The 23,410-nt window shown below is 35.8% G+C and overlaps 1 long non-coding RNA gene across 1 annotated transcript in view; it reads left to right on the top strand.

The window, feature by feature from the left end:
• Positions 1-23,410, top strand: part of LOC145507886 (uncharacterized) — a 173,614-nt gene that overhangs the window by 124,597 nt on the left and 25,607 nt on the right. Inside the window, exon 5 of the long non-coding RNA XR_014055228.1 lies at positions 16,821-16,984. This is a non-coding gene — a long non-coding RNA (uncharacterized LOC145507886). The remainder of the gene's footprint in view (positions 1-16,820; positions 16,985-23,410) is intronic.

The raw sequence follows: 23,410 nt of genomic DNA, 5'->3' as shown, positions 1-23,410 counted from the left end.
CTGTTTCCATTGTTTCCTCATCTATTTGCCATGAAATGATAGGCCTGGATGTCATGGTCTTAGTTTTTTGAATGTTGAGTTTTAAGCCAACTTTTTCAACTTATATGTTTTATAAAAATCTGCTAGATTGTATAAAAGCTGCCAGTGAAATTGACAGGAAAAATAAAAGTGTGTGGTATTCTATCCTCCATGGGAATAATGTTTCCCAAGATGAAGGAAGTGTCACATGGGTACAGGCTATGAGAGATAGAGAAAAATGAATGAATTAATTTAAGAAGAGAGGAGCCATTACAGGTGTGAAGAAGAGAATCTCTTCTTTGGAGAGATTAAAAGAGAATTTGGTATGAAAAAAATTAGAGCGTGATTATTGACAGTACTTTGTATTGAGTTGCTTATCAAAGGAGCAGAAAAACAGAGTAGTAGCTGAAATGGAAGATATTCTTACAGGCTTTGTTTTGTTTTATGATGTAATGGCAGCATACTAAGAATACATTTCTATGTTGATGACAAAAAACAAAATAGAAAGGAAATTGTGTGATACATGAAATAGTGAAATAATTTTTAGAATGAAGTCGGTAATAGGAGGTATTGAGATTTAGTGAACATATGTAAAATATAACCTTAGACAGGAGACAGGTAGATTAACTATTTAATAGGAGGAAAGTGAGTATTCTGTAAATAAAGATACTGGTAAGTTTCTAGTTTGAAGACAATATGACTAGATAGTTATTGTACAGTTGCTTCTATTTTAATCAGGAAATAAGTGAAGATGTTATAAAAATATAGATGTAGGAAAGGTAAATGGAAGTTTGAGTATAGTGAACAAAGTGTAAAATATTCATTTCAAAGGCTAAAAAATAAGTTTATTAAGCAAATTGCAATTAGATTTCAACAGATGATCCCTTGAATGTATGATCATATATTTAAAAGAGTCAGTTAATATGGCTTAAATTTATTTCATTTGTGTTCAGTTCCCAGAGTTCAAATTTTATGTTAAAAAAAAAAAATGAGTTTCACCAGATGTGGAGATTTTTAAAGTAAATAAGATTCATAACAAAGTTGGGAATAAAGATAAAGTGGTGAAAATAATGATGAACTAAACTATTTAAGAATAAAGTGGGTAGTGAGGTCACAGCAGGGGTAATAAACAGTGAAAATGTAGTGTACATGGTTTTAGGTGAAGTGCCATTACTTGTAATTAGAAAATACAGTATGTATATTATTGGCATATTTTAGGAGTTTAATTTTTCTTCTAAAAACAAGTAAAAGGAATTGAAAAATATCCATGAAAAGTCTTTGCTAATATAAATAATGTAAAAGTATCTTCATGTAGTGAAATAATGCCATTTATACATACTGAATCTGTTTTCAGATTAACTGTGCAATCACAAGAGAATTACAGTAAGCTGCCTTAAAGAAATCATAGTTATCAGCAACAACAAACTCCATTTACTGATTCGAAGTGTTTGTTTTTTTACTTAGTAACATCAGATCGCAAAACCCTCAAGCCATGGGATGTTAAATTTCTTATTTTTTTTTGAATGAAATATGCTTATGATATATTTGTGCAAATGCTAGAAATCAGATCATGGATTATTTTCCATATATAAAACATAATAAAATACAGTAATACTGTCTGATAATTCACATAGGAACTGAATGTTGTTTTTATCACCTGAGTAGTCTCCTTTTCTTGTCATTTCTATATACTGCAAGTCTGGCTAATAACAGTGTGAGCTTTTGCCTCCACAATTATATTGGTTATTTTTCTAAGGAGCTTCCCGGGTGGCCCTAGTTTTAAAGAACCTGCCTGCAAGTGCAGGAGACCTAAGAGACACGGATTCAATCCCTGGGTTGGAAAGATCCCTGGAGGAAGGCATAGCAACCTACTCCAGTCTTCTTACCTGGAGAATCCCATGAGCAGAGGACCCTCTCAGGCTGTTTTTCTAATACTTTTGTGAAATTTGGATCCTTTAACTCTTTGTTTCAGTGCTAGTACGCAGACTCGTGGTTAATTTATTGAAAGTGAAGTTGCTCAGTTGTGTCCAACTCTTTGTAACCCTATAGACTGTAGCCCGCCAGGCTCCTCTGTCCATGTCCATGGGATTTTCCAGGCAAAAATACTGGACTGGATTTCCATTACCTTCTCCAGGGGATCTTCCCGTCCCAGGGACTGAACTCATGTCTCCCACATTGCAGGCACACTCTTTACCATCAGAGCCACCAGAGAATCCCAGTTAACTTATTATGTAAATTATAATTACTCTCCTGACTAATGCTTTGTTCATGTGCTTAATTCTTGTTATTGTTGTTGATATGTGAGGAGGGAGGCAGAGTTTCATTCCATTGCCCTCCTCACATCTTTTATTATTCTCTTCTTTTTCATGTAGACAGTTTCTTGCTACCCTGGGCTTATAGGTAGCTGCTAAAGCCCATTATTATAATGCTAATGATTTTACTTTCACATTATATAACTAACATTCTGCACAATTTAATATTTCACCATACTAAATGTTTTAAGTGTATAGAATGTCTTCTAGGTTCCTTTGTGTCAAATTGCCCAGTGATATGAACAAACTCCAAACAACTGTCTGCCTCAGATTATGCTGGTGACTCAGGATCCTTTATCCTCTTTTATTTACCACCCTTTCATTCAAAATGACTTTATTCACAAGCTCTATTCCTAGAACCATTTGTCAAATTTCTCATGTCTAACATTAACAATTAGGCCACATGTATAGACCAGTTTCTGACTTACAAGCTATATATGTACTGTTTTCTGGGACTCCTTATTAGTTAATATTTCCATTAAAAATAATCTCTGAAGAAAAAGCTTAGAAGATCATTTCCAGTATTCCAAAGGAATTGCTTTCAGGAATGCCAAGAAAACTAAAACAACATCTGAGTTTTTAAAACAATGAGAACATATCTATGTCTACAGAATTTTGTGACATTTGCTGCCTTTGAAGCACATTCCTTTCTATCCCCAACTGCATCTACCTAAAAATAGAAATGAAGCAATGCTAATTCAGAAAAGGACTTTTTTTTGCAATAGTAGGTACACATCTTTGAGTCTGGTTCAGGATACAGTGAACTGTATTAGGGCAAATAAGTGAAAATAGTATGTGATTACTCTCTTGAGTTTCTTCTACAGTTTTTTCACCTTAAAGCAGGATTTATTTTCCCAATTTTGCATGAAGTTTATTGGAAATTCTTTTATATGTAAACTATATACAAAGCCCTTAGGACATCTAGAATATAGTAAGTGATCAATAAGATAGTGGCAGTGACTGTTATTTAATACTTTTTCCTTTCCTGTTACACACTGAGGAAGAATCAAGATTTGAAGTCAATTTTGTCTAACTCTAAAACTAGAATTTTCTCTCGCATGTCATATTATCACCAAATATTAAAATAATAGTATATTTAAAATGAGACTTCCCTGGTGACTCAGATGGTAAAGTGTCTGCCTATGATGCGGGAAACCTGGGTTCAATCCCTGGGTCAGGAAGATCTCCTGGAGAAGGAAATGGCAACCTGCTCCAGTACTCTTGCCTGGAAAATCCCATGGAAGGAGGAGCGTGGCAGGCTGCAGTCCATGGGGTCGCTAAGAGTCAGGCACCACTGAGCGACTTCCCTTTCGCTTTTCACTTTCATGCATTGGAAAAGGAAATGGCAACCCACTCCAGTGTTCTTGCCTGGAGAATCCCAGGGATGGGGGAGCCTGGTGGCCTGCTGTTTGTGTGGTCGCATAGAGTCAGACACGACTGAAGCGACTTAGCAGCAGCAGCAATTTAAATGAACACAAATAATCTTAATGAAATTAGTTTCATCTAGATTCTTTCAGATAAAAGAATTTGGCAGTTAATCATGCCTAAGAATTTTTTCCTTAGATCACCCAGTGTTTGCATATTTGATCATCTAAAACCTATAACTTTTAAGGGACTGAGAATCCATAGTAGTTAGTGACTACTTAAGATAATTTGCATACATTTTAATATATTAACACTTCAAAACTAACATCTAATTTTGCAGAAAGAAGTCTTATAACGTAAATGTTGCAGCATTATTGTGGCAGACTGAATTAATTAGCTCCTGCAAGATTTCCCTAGAGCCTTTTGTTTCACACCTTTCTGAAGGAAGTTATGCTTTTTTGATTTTCAGTTCCATAGGGATCAGGATAATGCCCAATACTTTCTAATCATTTTTCCAATGTACAAATTACCAATAAGTGTTGAGTTATGAGCTGAATAAATTCTAAGACTGATGCACATACAGAGAATGCTTAGGTGGATTTTAGAACTCACTCTTTTTTTTAAAAGCTAAAGAAAATTTTCTAATTAGAAAATATTGTGATTTAACCTTTATTATGCAATTTGAGAATGCTTTGTCAAATTTCTAATCAAGTTATTTGTGAAGTATCTCTTTCATAAAAAAGACAGGGTTTGCCATATTTTAGGTTAATCAAATGGAATTGGAGTTGTCAAATAGTTGACTTTATTAAATCATGCCTTCAATGTGCTTTTAACAAGAACATTCAATCTGTCAGTGTAACACATCTACTGTTTTTTCCAACAGGTGACTGATTAAGCACATACTTTTTTTTTTTTTCTTAAGTATGTATGATCTTGACACAAACTGACAAAGCACAGCCCTCTTCCATCACTAGCTTCCTTATTAGAGATGTTATCTAATATCTCTAGATTTCAGGGTCCTCCCTTGCAACATGAGAATAATAGTAGTACTAATCTCATTCTATTATTGTGAGAAATAAGTGACCAGAACAGGTAATCCCTTTGAACAGAGTTAGCAAGTATTAGCTATTATTAATTTAATGAAATTAAACTTTTATAATGGTCCATATTCAGATATCAAGTGATGTGATATCTATAACATGCAGACTTTATTTCAGCTATTTGTTTTCAAAATAAACAGTCATGTTTTTAACTTTCACCTCTCAGTTCAGTATTATTCTTAGATCTATATCTTAACTATCTTTACCTGTACTGAAATAGTCTTCTTCCTTACTTCATTCTGCTTAATTTTGACTCACCAAAGGTGGATACTGGATCTGGTCCACTGCTATACTTCCAGAGCCTAGATTAAGCCTAAAACACTGTAAATGCTCAATTAATATTTTTGAAATAAATGGTTATATGAATATAGGTTTTTCAATTTTTAACATATATAAAGAGAGGCTTCACTGTGTGGTCGGTAACAAAATATATTAAACCAATTGATTATAATTAAAATAATTAAAAAAGAATTTTATAGAAGATATATGTGTTATTTGCAGATTATATACTATATGTTTCAGGAATTCCTGAACAATGAGATAATTAGAAAGCATTTCCCTAAAAGCCTGATTCTCCTTTCCTTTATGTCAACTAATATGATAGGGGTAAGTTGTTGTGTAGATAAAATTAATCATTAATATTCTTCAAAATGTTACATCAGTTATCCTTAGAATTTCTTGCTGGAAAAGATAGAAACTAAATAACTAAATGATAAGCCTACAGAACAGTATTTTTTTCATGTGTTAAATACCTGTAGTATCATGGTTTATACCATGAAATCAGTATATGTTCTTACAGTAAAAATTACCTCTTAACATTTACATACATGATTTTTAAAGTCTGAAATAACTATGCAGTTAGAACCATTTAAAAATTATCTTATGAATAAATCTGTCAAAAATTTGTTTATTCAGTCAATTAAGCATTATGACATTCTATTTAAGTACCTAGTCTAAGGTGAAGACAGAAGTAAATAATTGCATGGTTTAGATTGCATTATGTTAAAAAGGCATTTTTAACATAATCCTGACTAAATATATGAATTCAATAAATTTTCAGACTGGTACAGAAAAGCGTATGATACTATATTTGTAAATTAAACATACCATGACTCATCATTTTTATGTGTTAACTAAATTTTCTCACAATTAGCAGATAAAATAGGAAAATACCATCTTAAAAAGTTTTGTCAATATTGTTACTAAGTCTAATACATATATACTCATTAGCTCTTCATTATATTTTTATGACTATATTCATTGCTTAATAGAAAGCTAAACTAAACTCCTTCAGGCCAACACCTGCTGTCTAAGGAAATTAATTTGTATAAACATAATCAATATCACAAATTAAATTTTAATTAAAAGTTCAATGGCCAGCCAACACACAAGCATTTTAAGTCATTTCAGTGTGAGAAAGGTAGGTTGTATCTGTCTGTTAAAAATAAAATGAGGAAAAAATGTACATAGAAGGTAAGACCCTAAATAAATAATGCTTATACATAAGATGGGTGCTTTGCTATTATGAGTCCCCCTGCCTGGAAAATCCCATGGATGGAGGAGCCTGGTGGGCTGCAGTCCATGGAGTCGCTAAGAGTCTGACGCGACTCAGCGACTGTATTGGAGAAGGAAATGGCAACCCACTCCAGTAGCCTTGCCTGGAGAATCCCAGGGACGGCGGAGCTTGGTGGGCTGCTGTCTATGGGGTCGCACAGAGTCGGACACGACTGAGGTGACTTAGCAGCAGCAGCAGCAGCAGCAGTAGGGTTACTGGTATAAAATTCACTTGAATAGTCATCCTTATATCAGTTTATTCATTTTCCAATCTGTCATCTACAAAATCAATGGGCTCATCTTTGTAAAACAAAAATCCAAAGAACACACTTCCCTGCTCACACATTTTGGATAGCTCACTCATCATCATGAGGAATATAATTGAAGCTCTTTAATCTGTAATATAAATATTTCAAGTCTGTTTCAACTTCTCTCTCCTGCTTTAACTCTACAATTCCCTGTTACAGTTGTAATAAGAATATTTTCACTCCTCTCATACATCAAGATCTGAAGCCCTTTCATGCCTGTGTTCTGTTCTGGCAGCCTTTTCTTTTTTTCTTGCTCTCTAATTTGGACCCAGGCTCACGGGCCTAACTCACCCAGCAGAGCTAGAATTTTTAAGGGAAGCCTCATGCTGCTATGTCAGCTCTACACACAACTCTGCACTGCTTAGCTCATGCTTCAGCTGTCTCTTTACTTGTCTGTCTTAATGAATCATGAATCCCTCAAGACCAGGGCAAAGGGCTTATTCCTATTTGTAACTGGCTTCCTTAGCATAATCCTGAACACACACTGTTTATACTTCCCTAAGTTTCTATTTGCACAAAATTGAGAAAATGTTTACCTCTTTTAAGCTTTTCTTTGTCTAAAAATGAAGTTAAAATTATTTTCCTCTGCAAGATGATCAAGGGAAAGTACATTTTGGGAAATTTAACTTTGTTATCTGAAATTAACCACTCCTTCCTTCTGGAAACAGATAATAAGAGTTGAATAAATATAATCTACTATAATTTTACTTAGCTTTCACTGTATAATAGCAATTGTTATACTGTTGTTGAGCAATAATGAATGATGATAATATTATATAAATTAAAAGTAAAAAGGAATAAGGTCTTCCCAGGTGGCTCAGTGGTAAAGAATCTGCCTGCCAAGCAGAAAACACAGGTTCACTCCCTGGGTTGGGAAGATCCCCTGGAGAAGGAAGTGGGCAACCCATTCCAGTATTCTTGCTTGGGAAATCCCATGGACAGAGGAGCCTGGTGAGCTATAACCCATAGTGTCATGAAAAGAGTCAGGCATGACTTAGCTATTAAAACACACACACACACACAGACACACACACACAGACACACAGACACACACACACACACACACACACTCTTTCAGGTGAAAAATGCAACTCCAGGAGTCAATTCTTCATTAATTAAAGAGGAAAAGAGAAGAGACATTTTAGAGGTTTTATAGGACAGTCTTTCCAAATGTAATACATGCTCCCACACAAACCTTGTACTCACTCTTTTGCAGGGCATCTATCCTCCAGATGTCTGCATGGCTCAGATGTCCTTTGCTTCTTCGAATCTCTACTCAAATATCTCCTCTTGAGAGATGATTCATTTAAAATGAGTATCTTTCCCATTTCTCACCATCTCCTTATTTTTCTTTATACCACAATTATCGGCTAATAATGATTTTTATGTATTGTATCTATCTCAGACTGAAGTGAAGTGAAAGTCGCTCAGTTGTGTCCAACTCTTTGCGACTCCATGGACTATATAGTCCATGGAATTCTCCAGCCCACAGTATTGGAGTGGATAGCCATTCCTTTCTCCAGTGGATCTTCCTGACCCATCTCAGATTAGAATGCTGTATGTATGAAGCAAAAAGTTGTCTGTTAAATTCACATCCTTATCACCAGCTAGGAGGGTGAGTATCTTTTTTTCTTTTTTTTTCTTTTTTTAATTGAAGTATAGTTGATGTACAGTATCATGTGTTACACATGTACAATGTAGTGACTCACAGTTTTTAGGGTTATATTCCATTTGTAGTTATTATAAATATTGGCTGTATTCTCCGTGTTGTATATAATATATCCTTGTAGCTTACCACTCGGAAATGGCAACCCACTCCAGTGTTCTTGCCTGGAGAATCCCGGGACGGTGGAGCCTGGTGGGCTGCCGTCTATGGGGTCGCACAGAGTCGGACATGACTGAAGCGACTTAGCAGCAGCAGCAGCAGCTTACCACTCAGTCTGCTCTAATAAAATACTACAGACTGGGTAGCATGTTAACAACAGACATTTATTGCTCACAATTCTGGAGCCTGCAAGTCTGAGATCAGGCTGCCAGTATAGTCAGTAGAGAACCCTCTTTTAGACTTCAGGCTGCCAGCTTCTCATTGTGTCATTAGTGTGGTAGAATGAGGCTAGCAAGCTCCTGGGCTTTGCTTTATAAGGGCACTAATCCCATCATGAGGGCTCCACCCTCATATCCTAAGCATTTCCCAAAGGCCCCTCCTCCTAATGCTGTCATATCAGGTATTAGAATTTCAACATAGGAATTCTGGAGAGACACAAGCAATCAGACTATAGTGATGCCTAACATGTAGTAGATGTCAAGTAACTGAATAAATGCATTTGAAGAGGATTGAAAAGTATTCAATTCCCAAATATATTTCCACCACCAATTTTCAAAGTGTTAGAAATTCTTTCTGTGTTCTAAGCTATAGTAAAGGCGCTTTTCTTTAGTAGATGCTTTTAAGTAATATAGAAACATAAAGGAAGAGACACTAGAGTCCACTCTCTCTGGGCTCCCACTCCCGTACAGAGGAAAGGCCATGTGAGAACACAGTGAGAAGTTCCCATCTGTAAGCTGGACATGATTAATTTTCACCATTTTGATTATTGTGTGTTTTGATGTGCTCCTCCTTGGGTTTATCCTTCCAGGGATTCTGTGCTTCCTGAACTTGGTTGGCTATTTCCTTTCTGATGTTAGGGAAGTTTTCAACTATTATTTCTTGGCTCCTTTCTCTCTCTCTCTTCTCCTTCTGGGACCCCTATAATGTGACGTTGGTGTGGTTAATCTGTTCAGAGGTCTCTTAGGCTATCTTCATTTTTTTCATTCTTTTTTCTATATTCTGTTCTGCAACAGCGATTTCTACTATTCTGTCCTCCAGGTCACTTATCTATTCTTCTGCATCAGTTATTCTGCTATTGATTCCTTCTACCGTATTGCTCATCTTTGTTCTTTAGTTCTTCTAGTTTTTTGGTAAACATTTCTTGCAACTTCTCAATCTTTGCCTCTGTTTTTTTCCCCCAAGATCTTGGATCATCTTTACTATTATTATGAATTCTTTTTTTCTGGAAGCTTGCATATTTCCACTTTATTATAATTCCCCCCACCCGCCACCCCACCTCTCTGAGGGGGTTTATTTTGTCCCTTCATCTGGGATGAAACCCTCTGCTTTTTCATCCTGGTTAACTTTCTGTTGATGTGGTTTTGGTTCTAGCCAATGTGAGATTGTGGTTCTTCCTTGCTTCTTCTGTCTGCCCTCTGGTGGTTGAGGCTAAGTGGCTTGTACACGTTTCCTGATATGAGGGACTGGTGGTGGGAATAACTGGGTCTTGCTCTGGTGGGCAGGACCATGCTCAGTAAAACTAATCCAGTTACCCATTGATGGGTGGGCTTTCCAGGTGGCACTAGTGGTAAAGAACCTGCTTGCCAGTGCAGGGTGACACAAGACACAAGAGTTCAATCCCTGAGTGAGGAAGATTTCCTGGAAGAGGGCATGGCAACCCACTTAGAATACCCTGAGTATTCTTGCCTAGAGAATCCCATGGACAGCAGAGCCTTGTGGGCTACAGTCCATAGGGTCGCAAAGAGTTGGATACGACTGAAGCAACTTGAGCAAGCAGCACACTGCTAATGGGTGAGTTTACTCTCCCTTCCTGTTATTTGTCTGACCTGAGGCAAACCAGCTCTGGAGTCTGTGGACCCTATGGTAGGTTTAATGATGCCCTCTAAGAAGGCTCACTCCAAGGGTACCTCCCAGGATTGCTCCTGACAGTGCCCCTGTGGCAAGCCACTGCCAACCCTTGCCCTCTCAGAAGACCCTCCAACACTAGCAGGTAGGTCTGATTCAGTCTCCTGTGGGGTCACTGGTCCTTTCCTCTAGGTTCTCATGTATGGAAGATTTTGGTTTTGGCCTCCAAGAGTGGAGTCTTTGTTTCCCCTAGATCTGTAATCAAATCCCACTGGCCCCTAGGTCAGATTTCCTGGGGATTCCCTTTGCCTTTACTGGATCCCCAAGCTGAGAAGCCTGACATGGGACTCAGGACCTTCACAACAGTGGGTATTGTGTTGGTATTATTGTTGGCATTATGGTTCTCCAGTTTTGGGGTTGCCCACCTGCTGGGCATGGGATTTGATTTTATTGTTTGTATACCTCCTACTGCTTCACTGTAGCTTCTTCTTTATCTTTGGACATGAGGTATCTCTTTTTCGTAGTCCTCCTGTTGATGTTGTTAAGCTGCTAGGGGTTGGATAGTTTTAACTTGTTATTTCACTTGGCATATTCTATTCATATCTATAGAATTTTAAAATAAGTACATCATTTCTTAAAACAGAAAACAATAAAATATCTTAGCTTAGTTGCATATCAGCTATATAAGAAAACCAAATGAATCTGAATGATTGAGATGATGAACTATCAGGGCATGTGAGAGTTTTGGAGTCAGAGATTGGCAGGGACCTATCTGAGAGTTACACCATGAGAAGAATAAGAAACTAGATCTCAATTTTAAGACAGATATTTGGTGCGTACATATTAGATACATGTGTAGCCAAATGCCAATATTGCAGTATTAACTTGTGCCAAATTTTAGTGATTGAATTAGAGACAAATTCTTCGGAAAGCAAAGGACAGAAAAAAATCAAATTGATAGTGGCTTAATTAAAGATTAATATTTCCAAATTTCAAGAAACCTGTCTATCTGTGCCTAGGTGATATTCACTCAGCAGTTCAACAATATATTTGCAAATGACTTAAGCTTATATTACTTGTGTTTGCAACATATATGTATGTTAAATGTCGCCAGACATTTATAGCTCATAGCTATTTAAGTCAGGAATAGCAGGTACATAGAGAAAGTGATGTTAGCATGTCCATTTCTTTTACTAGGAAAGCAAAAGTTTTCCAAGAGAACCTCCTCCTTTCTAAAAGACTTCCCTTTACATGTCATTGGCTAGAACTTGGCCACGTGGTTCCTCCTAGCAGCAAGGAATAAAAGGAAAAGGAAGAAAGTCAGAATCTTAGTTGGCTTAGGTCAGTTGTGATCCATTGTCAAAGAATAAGCCTTGTGTTGCTTAAACATGTAAAAATTCTGTTAGCAAAAAAATCAGGAAAATTGGGAAGGCTACTAACATTTTTTTTTTTGCCCGTGATTCATTGCAACAAATTTGGTGTTAGACATTATATATCTTAAAAATCCAGATAATGAACAGATATTTTTAAAATTAAATACTTTTGCAAAATTTCTTTCATATTGGGTGAATAAAGGAAAAAATGTAAATAAAATATATTTCCACTGTTTCTTATACTATAAAATCCATGTCACTTTTTAAAATTTAGCACAAAAATTATATTAATACATATTTCAGTATTTGGAAAATTTTATTAAAGGCTATTGGTAGTGAAATTTTGAATATGATGTCTTTGTGGTACATTTCAAAGAACCTAGCATGAATTTATTTCTGTTCATTTTTTACATTAAATTTTTCTTCATCAATCTAGAAATAGATATCATTAGGAAAGCTTTAGGAGTAATATGTCTCAGTTAATATCACACTATGATTTTATCCTCTTTCCCACCATTTTACTTACATGCATTGTCAGTGTGGGTAAATTAATATGAATAAGACTGGAATAAAAATAGCCTGCCTATTTTTAAATATGTGACCATAAGATAGAGTTCTTTTTAAGAAACAAATTATAATGCTTAAGGTAATGTAATTTTCATACCCATCTAAAACAAGCTGATGAGGCACCCTCTGGCATGTATGTGAAAGTTGGCTCAGCTGGTAAAAAATCTGCCTGCAATGCAGGATACCTGGGTTCAATCCCTGGGTTGGGAAGATCCCCCGGAGAAGGGAACGGCTACCCACTCTAGTATTCTGGCCTGGAGCATTCCATGGACTACAATCCATGGGGTTGCAAAGAGTCGGACATGACTAAGCGACTTTCACTTTCAACATGTAAACAATTATTTACTTTGCCATACACGGATGCATTAATAACGATATTTCAGGACCATAGCAGCACCCATAACCACTTGGAAAACAGACCAAAGAAATATTTAACTGAAGTTAACTAAGTTCTATGCATGTCAGTTTAAAACCACTGCTAGATATGATCTGTCTCAAATTGGTTTTCCATTTATTTTCTTTTTGATACTTCAGGTCATCAGTCTCCTCTGGAGTTACTCTGACTCATTTCAATGACACAAAGAGATGGGTGTTTTTTTTTTCAACCCAAACCTAACTGTTCCTTTCCTTTTTCTTCTGTTCTCCTTCTCAACTCTCACTCTCCCCGAACTTCTTACATTTTATATTTTTTCCATTTTTAAACAACAAATTAACAGTTTAATTTTTTCTGACATACAGTTTTCAAATGCTGGGGCCCTTGAAAAAGCTGCATTCTAGTTCTTATAAAATCTGTGAATCACTGGCATATGATTATCAGTTGCTTCTGATATGGCTGCTACTCTTAATGATATAATGCTTTGCATATGCACATAGAGAGTGGAAGCCAACCCTCAGAAGTTATTTGAGGATTATCTGTAAGTTTTTAAATGATATTCATAAATGATTGTGTTAAAATTATCTTCCAGGGGAAAAAGTGAATTATAACATTCATTTTCCGGTTATTTCCTGTACTTTCAACCATGACAGTGTAAAATTGTTCAAATAGGATTGGTTTTAAATGTGATCCAGTTTTACTCTACTGGAGATGTGCTGAATTTGAAATATTAGGTAGTAAACACAGGGAGGTACTGAATTAATCTGCTTTGCTAATGCTAAGGCAAAGCTCTGTTGGATAGATGTAGAGAAAAGATGAGATTCATTTACCCAAGTAGTACCTGTAAGGAGAGCTGCAATGATTCAATTATGTGAAAAAAATTTTAATTTCTCCCTTAGTCTACATCCACATTAAATCAACTAAATATTTTATAACATTTAAATGAATATAATTTTGATTATTGAATTTAAGCATGGCTTTTTAAAGGATCCTTTGGACATTTTTTTGATTTTTTTTGGGGGGGGGGTGTTGCAAATAATTTGACTCCAGTCTTTTCATAAGCAGAATTACAAAAGTTTAGATCTGGAAGACACATTTGAGGCCAACTAAGACATTTGTTCTTCTCTCAAATGAGGTTATTAAAGTCCATGAGAGTTAACTTCACTGGAATCCTTGATTAAATGGTGGCAAAGCTGCAATAATAATTTATATACTATTGTTTCCAGACTTTGAAATTTTCTTTTGATGTTCTAAAATAAAAAAAAAAAAATCCTTAATATGAAGCAGCTTCTGGACATAACACCTTTTTTTTAATTTATTTTTTAATTGGAGGAAGATTGCTTTACAATGTTGTGTTGGTTTCTGCCATACAACAACGTGGATCAGTCATAATTATACATATATTCCCTCCCTCTTGATCCTCCCTCCCTTACCCCATCCCACTGACAAGGTTATCACAGAGTTCTAGGCTGGATTCCCTGTGTTCTATAGCAGCTTCCCACTAGTTATCTATTTTACACATGATAGTGTATATCAGAGATGACACATTTTCAATTGCCTTACATACCATAACTCATGGTAATATTTCGATTATTATTACTATAATTTACAATGCTAATCCTGTGTGGAAAAAAATATTTGTTTAAGTATTAAAGAAAATATAATATTTGGTCATTATTTACACCGAGAAGGCAATGGCACCCCACTCCAGTACTCTTGCCTGGAAGATCTCATGGACGGAGGAGCCTGGTAGACTACAGTCCATGGGGTCGCTAAGAGTCGGACACGACTGAGCGACTTCAATTTCACTTTTCCCTTTCATGCACTGGAGAAGGAAATGGCAATCCACTCCAGTATTCTTGCCTGGAGAATCCCAGGAACGGCGGAGCCTGGTGGGCTGCCGTCTATGGGGTCGCACAGAGTCGGACGCGACTGAAGTGACTTAACAGCAGCAGCAGCAGCATTATTTACAGAATAAAAGTGTAAGCAGAAAAAACCAAACTTTCCAACTAGTACAAGGCCAGGGTTGTAACTCTGTCAGAAATTTAACAAAAGTCCTGCAAAATTGATGGGAGTCTAACTTAAGCAGTGAGCAGAAAAACAAGGAGATGGATGTAAAAGATGTTAAGAAATTAGAATTAAAGCACCTAGTCAACCAGGATAGGGAAAGATGAAAATGATTTTTGAAGACAGCAAAATGGCACAGTTGAATGTATTGAATTTGAGATGCTTGTCCACATGTCAGGTCTACTTTATGGATTTTAATGTTTGGAGGGTACAACAGAGATATGATTTGAGCTTTTACATAAACATCGTTGTGATCATTATTTCATAAGTCAATATATAGGGAACCTACACAATCATGTGAAGAAAAAAGAATAGAGATTTCTGAGGAACACTGACTAGATGGAGACTGAGAAAACAGGGGAGGAGTCTGAGCTTGACCAAACAGAAGAAAATTAAGAAAGATGGAAAGGTACAAATATCTTAAGGAAAGAGTTCTCTCCAATTATCAACAGGCAGAAAAATATGAAGAATGACAGGCAATGAGATATAGTTTCTTGTTAGCTCTAAAATTGTGTCAGTTGAGATGGTTACTTGGAGTTATTACAGTTTTTATTCCTTATAATCATTTAGGATTTCCCTGGTGACTCAGTGGTAAAGAATCCTCCTGCCAATGCAGGTGACATAGGTTCGATCCCTGGATCAGAAAGCTCCCCTGGAGAAGGAAATAGCAACCCACTCCAGTGTTCTTACCTGGGAAATCCCATGGACAGATGAATCTGGTGAGCTACAGTCCATGGGATTGCAAACAGTTGGACACAGCTTAGAGACTAAACAACATAATCATTTATGACAACTGTTTGGAGATTTAGGAATTTTGAATACAAATCTTTGATCCCTGCTCTAGTAGAAATTCCTCTATATTCTGGATACTTCAAGCCACTTATTAGGATGTCAGTTAAGCTGCTGCATGTTGTTATCTGAAAAAAATGTGTTGAAAAGATTGTAATTTCTTGACAGTACAGTGTTTTAAAGGGCTTCCCTCGTGGCTCAGTGGGTAGATAATCCGCCTGCAATTTAAGAGATATGGGTTCAAGTCCTGAGTCAGGAAGATCCCCTGGAGAAGGAGATGTTGGCAACCCACTCCAGTATTCTTGCCTGGGAAATCAATTTCCATGGACAGTGCAGTCTGGCGGGCTACAGTCCATGGGTTTGCAAAGAGTCAGACACAACTTAGTGACTAAACCATACAGTGTTTAAAAAAAATTAAAAAATGATAATTTTGGCTTTTATTTCAAACTTAAATACAGTGGTGATTCTATAACTAGTATTATATAAAGTGATTTAGATTTGAGGAAATGTTTTCATTTTCAGAATATGTATTTAATTATCTGAAATTATGAGCTGCATAAGAAATGATTTCTAAATATGGTAATATAAGGAGAACTTGTTCATAAAGATCATATTTATAATGAATAATATTTTTTGTTTTAACTAATAGTCATTAAAATTTTAATAATATCAGTTTCAAATGTGTTAATGCTTCTCAAATGTAAAGCATGTGTAATTGAGGTAAGTACTTGTGTTTATATATAAGCAGAAATGTATATAAAAGAGCCCCGTTTCCTTTGAAGAGTATCTGTACCAAGTTAAAGTGACTCTCCTAAACTCTGTTGATACCTATCAGTGCATTTCTATAAGTAAGTTAATAAGCTAGTTCTTCGAATTAACTTTGACCAAAGCAAAATAATCATAATTCATGTTTCAAAGTTTAATTACTTATATGTTTCAGCATTTATTACTTTAAATCACAGTATATACATAGTGAGACATTTTAAATATATTTTACATCATTTTAACATGTCCCATCCATATAGTGAAATCAATACATACATTCAATACATTCAATTCCTTGGTAACCATAATAGTCAATTTTCTGTGTCAACTTTCTGGGCCACCAGCAGTCCAGGTATTTGGTTAAATATTATTCTGGGTAAGTCTATGAGGGTACCTCTGGAAAAGAGTAATATCTGTGTCTGTAAACTGAGTAAAACAAATTGCCTTAGCCAGTGTCTGATTGGGGAAGGCAGGGTGGCCATTCAGATGCTAAAGACTTGGACATAACAATAAGACTAAGTAAGAGAGAATCTGTTGTTTCATCTTAACTGTCTTCCAGCTGGAACTTCTCCGGCCTTCAGACTAGGACTCATATTGGAACTCATACCATCAGCTTGCCTGCTGCTTAAGCCTTCTGATTCAGACTGAAACTATACCATTGGCTCTCCTGGGTCTCCAGCTTGCCGACTGCAGATCTTGGGACGTCTCAGCTTCCATAACTAAGTGAGTCTATTCCTTCCAATAGATAATTTTATATATTCAGATATATATTAATTATTTATGTATATATTAGTAAGTGTATATATATGTGTGTATATATGTGTATTCACCTATGTCTATATCTGTGTCTTCAGTTCAGTCGCTCATTCGTGACCAACTCTTTGCAACCCTGTGGACTGCAGCACGCTAGGCTTTCCTGTTCATCACCAACTTCTGGAGCTTACTCAAACTCATCTCCATCAAGTCAATGATGCCATCCAACCATCTCATCCTCTGTCGTCCCCTTCTCCTCCCACCTTCTGTCTTTCCCAGCATCAGGGTCTTTTCAAATGAGTCAACTCCTCACGTCAGGTGGCCAAAGTATTGAAATTTCAGCTTTAGCATCAGTCCTTCCAATGAATATTCAGGACTGATTTCCTTTAGGATGGACTGGTTGGATCTCCTTGCAGTCCAAGGGACTCTCAACAACCTTCTCCAATACCACAGTTCAAAAGTATCAATTCTTCAGTGCTCAGAATTCTCTATAGTGCAGCTCTCACATACATACATGACTACTGGAAAAACCATAGCTTTGACTAGATGGACCTTTGTTGGCAAAATAATGTCTGCTGTTTAATATGCTGTCTAGGTTGGTCTTAGCTTTTCTTCCAAGGAGCAACCATCTTTTAATTTCATGACTGCAGTCACCATCTGCAGTGATTTTGGAGCCCAAAAAAGATAAATTGTCTCTCACTGTTTCCATTTACTCTGCATCTATTTGCCATGAAATGAAGGGACTGGATGCCATGATCTTAGGTTTTCTGAATGTTGAGTTTTAAGATGCTTTTCCCTCTCCCCTTTCACTTTCATCAGGAGGCTCTTTAGTTCCTCTTCCCTTTCTGCCATAAGGGTGGTATCATCTACATATCTGAGGTTATTGATATTTCTCCCAGCAATCTTGATTCCAGCTTGTGCTTCATCCAGCCTGGCATTTCACATGATGTACTCGATATAGAAGTTAAATAAGCAGGGTGACAATATACAGCCTTGACACACTCCTTTCCTGACTTGTAACCAGTCTGTTGTTTCATGTCTAGTTCTAACTGTTGCTTCTTGACCTGCATACAGATTTCTCAAGAGACAGGTCAGATGGTCTGGTATTCCCATCTCTTGAAGAATTTTCCAGAGTTTGTTGTGATCCACACAGTCAAAGGCTTGGGTGTAGTCAATGAAGCAGAAGTAGATGTTTCTCTGAAACTCGCTTGCTTTTTCAGTGATCCAGCAGATGTTGGCTATTTGATCTCTGGTTCCTCTGCCTTTTCTGAATGCAGCTTCAACACCTGCAAGTTCACGGTTCACGTACTGTTGAAGCCTGGCTTGGAGAATTTTGATCATTACTTTGCTAGCATGTGATATGAGTGCAATTGTGTGGTAGTTTGAACTTTTTTTGGCATTGCCTTTCTTTGCAATTGGAATGAAAACTGACCTTTTCCAGTCCTGTGGCCACTGCTGAGTTTTCAAAATTTCCATATGTATATCTATGCTATGTCTGTGTCTATCTTTGTCTGTATCTATACCTATCTATGTCTGTGTCTAGCCATCTCTTTATCTATGTCTATGTCTATGTCTCTATCTGTATCTAGACAAATATCTATGTTTATATCTATTGATAATCTACTGATTTCTGTTTCTCTCGAGAATTCAGACAAATACAGATTTTGGTACTGAAATATTTTAGAAGAAAATAATTTTAATTTAATTTTGAGGACAAGTTTTTTGAATTAGTTTTAGAGTTTCTAGAATAGATTCTATAATCTGATTAGATTTAAAGGTGTTAAAAACTCTTTATCTCCAATGGAAAAGAGAGCATGTATGGTCTGTGTCATGATCTGGCAATAGAAATATACAAAGTATTTTCTTTGGATACTCCTAATCAACCACTTCCAAGAATCAAAGGAGTATAAAAATCTGTATATAATATTTTTGAATGTTTATTGAAAATTAACAAATACGATGAATTTGGTTGTTCCTAATATCACTCTAAAAAGTAGTGAAAGAAGATAAAATATATGTGTTACATGTATATTTTAAAAATTATTTCTAAAGGATGTAGAGAACTTCTACATTCTAAAGTAGATTCTCCACATTTTGTACATTCTAAAGAATGTAAAGAACTTTCATAATTTAATAGTAAGAAGGAATTTTTTAAAAAATTTACCAAAGTTTTGAATGGAAAACTTGCAAAGGCACTTATATAGATAGAATATTAACACATGAAAATCTACTCACATTATTAATACTTAGGAAATGAAAGTTAAACCACAAAGAAATATCACCACTTATCCAATAAAATGGTTAAATTTCAAGAAGACTGGCCATAGCATATACTGCCATCGATGTGAAGTAACTGCTGGTGAGAATATAAAATAACCATTTTGAGAAATGTTTGGCAGTTTTTCAAAAAGTTAAATACATATTCATCATATGACCCAACCATTATCATCTTGGGCAATTAACAAAACCAAATGTGCAAAATTTATACATGAAATTTCATAGTAGCTTTATTTTTAATAGCCACAGTCTTGAAAAAAATTGTTTGAAAAGTAAAAGGATGAACAAATTACATATTATTATATATAAGAAATAGCTATTCACTCCTAAAAATGCATGAACTGCTGATACAACATGGGTGAATTTCAAAATAATAACATTGCATTAAAGAAGTCAGATAGTCAATTAATACTATAGGAATCAATTTATATAAATTCTAGAAATATAAAACATTAATAAGAACAAAGAGGAGTGGTTGCTTAAGGATGAAGGATAGAAGAATGGAAGGATAAATTACAAAAAGGCATTAACAGATATTTGTGAGTATAGGATGTCTTGATTATTTTGACTTTGACAGTGGTTTCATGGGTATTTGCAAATATCAAAACTCACTAAATTGCATACATTAAATATTTGTAGTTTATTGTACAGCAGTTCCACATTGGTAATGCTATTAACGTTACTTTCACAGTGAGGCCTTCTTACGCCATGTATAAAATGTAATTACCTTCTTGACATTTCTAGTCCCCCTTTCTTTCTTTTGTTTGTTTCTTATTACCTTTATATTTTATCACTATCTAAAATATCTAATTTGTTATTTCAATTTGCTTACAAGTAGGCATATATTTTTATTTGTTTTAAATACTGCTTTATTTCTACTGACTAGAAAATTCCTCTCCTAGATAAATGCAAACTAAATATTTGTTTAATAAATATATAAATGGTTGAATTGGAGAGTATGAGAAATTGATGATATTAATAATATACCTCAGTGAAGTCAATGGATGGTTGGAGTAGTGTTATTAGAAGAATTGCCAACGAAAGCTAAAAGAAAGTACCTGAAGAACATATGCTTGCATTAAATTATTGGAGACATTATATTTACTAGCAGTGGTGTGTCTAAACTTGAACCACTGGGTCAAGTTTCTAGGTAAGAGAGGAGAAGCAATATTTGAGGGTGAAAGATAGAAGAATGGATTACAGAAAGGCATGAACAGATATTTGGGAGTATAGAATGTCTTAATTATTTTGACTGTGATAGTGGTTTCATGTGTATCTGAAAATATTGAAACTCACTTAAATTGCATACATTAAATATGTGCAGGTTTTTTGTGCAACATTTACACATTATTAAAGCTGTTAAAGTTATTTTTCACAGTGAAGGGGAAATAAAAGTAAGACACCAGAGTTTTAAATATATTTATTGATATTGATGTCAAATCTAAGGTTTATTTAGTTGGAGAGAATTATAGTATGCCAAGAGCCAATAACTCTAAAATAGCGAAGTAAACTCTGTGATGACAGATTTCTGCAATAATTAGGTAAGTGGTGGGTAAAGTGATATCATAAGATTCCAAGTGTCCTGTTTTTAGGAAGAAGAAACATCTGCAAACAAAATTTAGCTTTTAGAAACAACCTACTCACATTTTAGACAGTGAGAAAAGAATTAGTTGCATCCTGAGAAAGTTGCAGGGGAAACAGTATTCTAAAGAAACAAGCTAGAACACAGTTAAAGACAGAAAGCCAAGGGATCATTGTAAAAAGAGGTTAAAAAATACAGGAGATTTGGTTGATGACTGACTGTGAAGAGTATATAGAGTTCTGCTCAGATTTAAGGGAAATTGAAGGGGCAACGTGATCTAACAGATACTATAACCCCATCTAAGCCATCACTGTAGGAGAAGCCTGTCCAACAGGAGCTGTGGCCTTCAGTAGAGAAATGAGAGCAAACATCCCTCAAGGTCATAGCCAGAGGATTGCATCTCCCAACCTCTCCTGTTCACACACTCTGATTTTCAGATGGTAGCTTCTTATAACAAGATGTAAACAGAAACAGAGCAAAATATCCTGGTTCCTGAACTACATAAAGGTCAGCCTCCTGAGACAGATAACAGTACTGCAAGGTAGAGAGTGAATTTGATGGAGCAAGTGATGTCTTTCTAGCCCAGAACCTTTCTGTGTCCCTCAGTCATATGACTTAAACTTTAAAAGATATTCATTATTCCCAAATTGTTTTATGAATCAATAGAGTTTACTTTAAAATCATATGTGTAGTTTGTTTTGAATAACACAATGTATTTATGCAAAAGCTTTTTTAGGAAAGGATTGTTTTCTGATGGGAAAATAGGAGCAAACAGTATTTGCCTTATTAAAGACATTCTATGAAGTTACAGCAACAAAAATATGTTAATAGTATTTAAGAACATAAGGCAGATGCCACAATGTTAGAATAGGGAAGTCAGAGATAGACCATGTGTATGTGAAAACTTGATTATGATAAATTTAGATTGTCTGATAAATGAGGAAGAAAAGGGATGTGTTTTACTCAGTACTTAAAAAATTGCTCACCCAATGTGGAAAAATTAATGTTAACTCTGATAAGCTTTCAGCTTCTGCTTAGGTTGCAGAAAGCTTGAAAATGGTGTTGCCCTCATATTTACAAAGTGAAAAGCCAGACAGTGCACAAAGCACAACTCTTTGTAAATGCATCAGAAAGCTGAGATTACTGGACAACTAACCTGAAACTTAAGGAAAGACAGGTGACTACAAAGGAGAGATGGTATGAGTATTGCCTGGGGTAGATATTGAAATTCCAGACAGCATGAAAGTCATTAAATAGAATCCAGCTAAAATTTGTAGTAAATTGTTAAAAAAACAAGTTTAGACTAGACTGACAGTATAGAAGTCTGGGAAGTCACAGACACAGAATCTATACTTATTTTGGGTCTCTACACCACAAACTTTATCTTGTTTAAGACTGGAAATTGAATAGGAGTCTGAGAATGTCTCCATTATGGTTACTCCCAGGGAAGCAAACAGCAGCTGTAGAAGGCAGGACCCATTTGGGCTCTCCAGTGTTCCCTATGGGGAAAAAGCCTTAAGCTATGTGTGGAAGGGCAGCAAACTTATTGCTTGCTTATAGGGCACAAGTGAAGACCCAGTGAAATGTGGAAAGGTTCTAGGCTCAGTACATTAGAGATCTCCTTTAGCAGGGAGAAAGAGTAGTCACTTAGAAAGCCCCATCCCAGATATCAGAGCCAGAGTGCCAAGAAAAGGCTGAACGTGAAACATGAAAACAGAGAGTGCATCCTCTCTTTACACTCCATACCGACTCCAGGCTAATAAGTGTAAAGTAACAAGTACCAGGAGTGTATTGTTGGGGAAGTTAAAGAAGAAAGAGATGTTCTCTGAAGAGGAATTACAAAGAGAAGACCTGAAGTTGAGGGGAGAGAAAACACTAAGAACAATTTACTGCAAGCCGGCCTCTAAACATGTTACAAGGGAACTATAGAAACATTTAAAGTCTGTGGTGCTCTGAAGGTTGTAATAGCAATAACAAAATCTAAATGGTGCTCAAATCTTAACTTAATTGACTAAACCCTCAGACTGACAATATTTATAAATATGAATAAAGCCAAATGGGATATGACAACACAGGAATTTGGAATTCTCCAGGAAAGATTACTGGAGTGGTTAGCCATTCGCCTCTCCAGGGGATCTTTCTGACCCAGGGATTGGACTTGAGTCTTATGCATTGCAGGAAGATTCTTTAACATCTGACCATCAGGGAAGCCCATCTTTTTAAATGCTTATTGGTAGGCATATTGATGTTTGCATCTATCGCAACTCTATGTTCTCCCTCTGAGAAAAAGTCTCACCAAAGTCCATGAAAAGGATGTTCATGAATTATTTTATAGTAACATGGAGTTGAGAAAGACTAGTTTCTATCATTAGGGAAACTGACAAGGAAAGTGGATTCATTTTACCTCATAAAACAATATGCACTTGTTCAAAGCAAAATATATAATGTGCCTATAAAGATTGGTGTTCAAATCTTAAAGGTATAGGGCAGAGGGATAAAGAAAAAGACATCCATAGCACAATGTCAAGAATACATGC

The sequence above is a fragment of the Giraffa tippelskirchi genome, chromosome 5 (genome assembly GCF_054371585.1).
Source record: "Giraffa tippelskirchi isolate mGirTip1 chromosome 5, T2T-mGirTip1v1.2.pri, whole genome shotgun sequence".
NCBI lineage: Eukaryota > Metazoa > Chordata > Mammalia > Artiodactyla > Giraffidae > Giraffa > Giraffa tippelskirchi.
The sequence above is the reverse complement of the archived record's forward strand: the minus strand, read 5'-3'. Positions and strand labels throughout refer to the sequence as shown.